The sequence below is a fragment of the Elephantulus edwardii genome, unplaced genomic scaffold (genome assembly GCF_000299155.1).
Source record: "Elephantulus edwardii isolate Elephantulus edwardi_28Jun2011 unplaced genomic scaffold, EleEdw1.0 scaffold00137, whole genome shotgun sequence".
Taxonomy (NCBI): domain Eukaryota; kingdom Metazoa; phylum Chordata; class Mammalia; order Macroscelidea; family Macroscelididae; genus Elephantulus; species Elephantulus edwardii.
Genome location: NW_006399887.1, coordinates 2338490 through 2342607, shown reverse-complemented (window position 1 = coordinate 2342607; position 4118 = coordinate 2338490).

The window sequence follows — 4118 nt, the reverse complement described above, 5'->3', positions numbered from 1 at the left end:
ACCTCCCCAAACCCCACCCCCAAATATAATCCATTCTGCAACCCTCATTGCGTACTCCTACGATAAAAATAATGCCCTAAAAATAAATAAATACATAAATAGATAGATAGAAAAAAAATAATGCCCTAAAATATAATACTTTTAGACTATTCTCTCCCCCATAGACTTCAACGCCGTAAACATATTTCGGAATGAAATAGTTTTGATGGCGTTTTCTGGGTGGATAAGGATTGTTTTATTTATTCTCTTCAGTGCTTTTCTCCTCTGTTGTTACTCTACCAGGCAGACAAACTATAAATATGTTAGATAAGATCTGGCATATTGATTCCAGATACTAAGTTTGTCTCTTATACGTACATCTGTGTATTATAGAATAGTTGAATGTGACAGTTAATTCCATTATTCAAATTCAACATAATGGAAGAGTGTCTACTATAGTTGGGTCTAGATATATATTGCTGGGTGCCCTGAAGCTATGTCTGGCCCATTGTACCCATTTGACACAGTAGAACTGTCCCAGGGGATTCTCCTGTTGTCTTTATGAGGGTACATCTGTGGAGCTGCTGGCTGGCTTTGAACTACCAACCTTTTGTTTAACAGAAAAGCACTTGATTGTACCACAAGGGCTCCTTAGGATATAAATAGATATCTAAGAAGGTCACAGAGAGTTTGTCAACAAAATTGGTAACAAAGGCAACCTTTATGATGTTGTCTAATTCTTTCATGTAATTATATTTGTAACTTTGTTCTGTTGTTTTTATGCCAACATGATGTGAGGGTTTTGTTTTTCTTTTTAATTATGAAGGCACTTCCTCTTATAATCTGTGACCAGCTTGGGGATGAATGTTGATAATTTCTAAATGCTAAAAGACAGATGCTATGCTTTAACACATCTTCCTGCAGGAAACAGACACTCACTCTAGATATTTGCTTCCTAATATACACAATAGCTATGCAGCTGAATAGTCAAGACTTCTTATATGTGGGTGTTTTTTTTTTTCTTTTTCTCATCGATTTCCTTTCGCAATGAGATAGGTCATGATGATAAACTGTTTTAATGAATAACTTATCTACTTAGGAAAGGCAGACTGCACAAACAGTAAGCCCCATTTGATTGAGAACTATTAAGATGTCAGCAGCAGAAAGAATGTTCTGTTTCAACAATAATAGACTCATCTCCTCCCCATGCCTCAATACTGGTTACAGCATTGACTTGCTGTGCTTACCAATGTGAAAATCTTCTGGTCCCTAGGAAATAATTTTCTGAAATGCAGGAAACAAATGTGCCCAATCCTGATTTTTTTTTTTTTTGCCAAGAACTGAAATGTAGAATCACCATTTACTAATTGTTAGAGCCAAGCTTTGAAACTGCATTTAAAAAGCTAAAATATTGGATCCGTGTTCTTCTTTACATAAACAGAAATTTATTGATTGAAAACCAGGATATATCATATAAAAGACTTATTCAAAATCACTCCATTATAGACAATGTTCATGCGAAAATACAAACTTCTGAATATTTTTCATGTTTAAACAGGTATTTCATTTCAGGAGCTAACTTTGGAGGAAATTCCCTTTGCATTTCTCTGGCACAGGCTCAAGATGTATTAAGTAAAACACATACACACACTGAGACCTACATATCCACACTACCTTTATAGGGGGATGCATGTATAAAGCATATATATTACTGAGAAGATGCAAAAGAAGTTTTTACAAAGGGCTCAAATTTCTGTAAAACAAAAAGTCTTCAAATGCAAGGGTTTTGTAGTTAATTTTTTTCTTTTCTTATGTAACTCAGTCATTGAGTTAAATCTTATTATATATTACATCCTAAAGAAATAACATCTTTGCCACAAATAGATATTTGCAGACTTATAATCATTGTAGCATTATTCACAATAGCAAAAAGAGGAGATAACTCAAGTGTCCATCAATGGGTGAATGGCTAAACAGATTGTGAGACATAATACAATGTAATCCTGTACTCAAAACTCCGTGTATAAGGAATGACGATGAACCCACAATGCACCTCAAAACGTGGCTGAATGTGGGGACAATGTGCTGAGTCAAGTAAGTCAATCACAAAATGAGAAGTATTGTGTGCGATCACGACTTTAAAAAGTCAAGAACAGGTTTCCATGCAGAAAGAAACATTCTTTGATGATTACCGGGGATGGGGTGGAGAGAGAATCACTAACTGGATGCTAGGAAACATCCAAACATATTGCCTTCGAGTTGGAACTGATTTATAGCTCATCCTTCAGTGGGTTTTCAGAGCTTGTAACTCACAAGGGGAAATTGCCCATCTTTCTCCTGAGGAGCCATTGGTAGATTGGAACCTCTAGAGTTAACAGTGCAACTAACTCCCTATGGACTGTGTCACCAGTAGGTAGGTGTTAATTTGAGTGAAGGTAAAGACAATATGCAATTCAAAATCAGTACAGCTTGAATGAGGCAAGGAAGATACAGATGTTTCAAGAACAGAGAGCAGTTATATTATTTAACATACTGTAAAAAGCAATAACAATAATTTGGGAATGGACACAAAAGTAGAAATGCATGCTAAATAGTTGTGGGAGGTTAAATGAGAAAATACCTATGTGCATATGTAATCGTAGGGCTCTGGATATTTTTACATGTGTATTTGCAAGTGTAACATGCACAGGCATGCTTCGGAGATATTGGGACTTTGGTTTCAAATCACTGCAATAGAGTATCTCAGTAAAGTAAGTCACACACATTTGTTTGGTTTCCCAGTGTACATTTAAGAAAGTTATGCTTACATTATACTAAAGCCTATTAACTGTGCAGTAACATTGTGAAAAAATTTGGATTAACGTAAGAATTACCAAACCTGACAGAGGCATGGAGTAAGCACATGCTGTTGGGAAAAAAATGATGCCAATAGACTTGCTGGATGCAGAGTTGTTACAGATCTTGAATTCGTAAAAATGCTCGGTTAACTACAAAGTGTAATAAAATGAAGTGCAATAAAACGAGGCAGGTTTATTCATCTATGTAATAGAACACATAGGGGATGCAGTTAGAAATGTTTCTTACGTAATACAACACCTAACGAAAATCAATTCTAGACCTTAAAGGCTAAGGACTAAAGTCTCAAGGTCAGTTGGTACACAGCTCATAAAGATAATGTTCTAATTTGCTGAGCAGTGGCTGAAGTCTTAAAGCTTCTGAGCGGCCATATAAGAAACAGCTCTTGTCCTCTTCCCATCTGAAGTAAGGGGGGAATGAAGAAAAACCTAAGCTAAGGAAGCAATTAATTCAAAGGACACATGGCTGACATGAACTACAGCTTCCTTTAACCTGAGATCAGAAGATCTAGAAGGTTACCGGCTGCCCCTACCCACCTTTCTGTCCAGGAGCACAATCAAAGGTCCCTGTTAGAGTGGGTGAAAAATGGAGAACAAAATTTAAATTTGAAAAGAGCAGACTTACTTGTCTGTCAGAAACTGGAGGAATCTCCTGAGGCTATAGCCCTAAGAAAGCCTTCTGGCTTGGAAATGAAGCCACTTCTGGAGACTGATCTATAAAATAATAATAGGGGAGGAATGTGGACATAAGAGACCAAAAAACAATATTTGTCAAAAATAAAGATGAAAAAGTGGAAAGGTGGAGAGGGGTAGGGGAACTTGACAAAGGGAAACAGGGAGACCAGAGCAGAAAGGGCAGGTGTTGACTTATTTCAGGAATGGTAACCAATGTGACAGAATAATGTGTCCGCGAGCTGTTGAACAGAACCCTAATTTTCTATGTCAACTTTCACCTACCAGCATAATGAAATGTTAACTTGAAATGGATGAACATTGATCAGAGAAGACTCTATGTTCTTTTACATCTCTATGAGCAAGTCAGGGTCACAACATAACTTCTTCTTGGTGTGAAAGGAATCCCAACATGATCAAACATAGCCAAAAAGACCCCCAAAACCCAAACCAAAAAAACCCATGTTATTCCATTAGAAATAAATTCAATAGCAGAAAATCAGAATGTTTCTGGGCCATTATATGTCTGTTCTTTTAAAGTAATTTAATTTGAAATTTCAAATGTGTACAAATTCAGAGGTTTAAGAAATTTCAAAAGCCATAGGCAAGCAT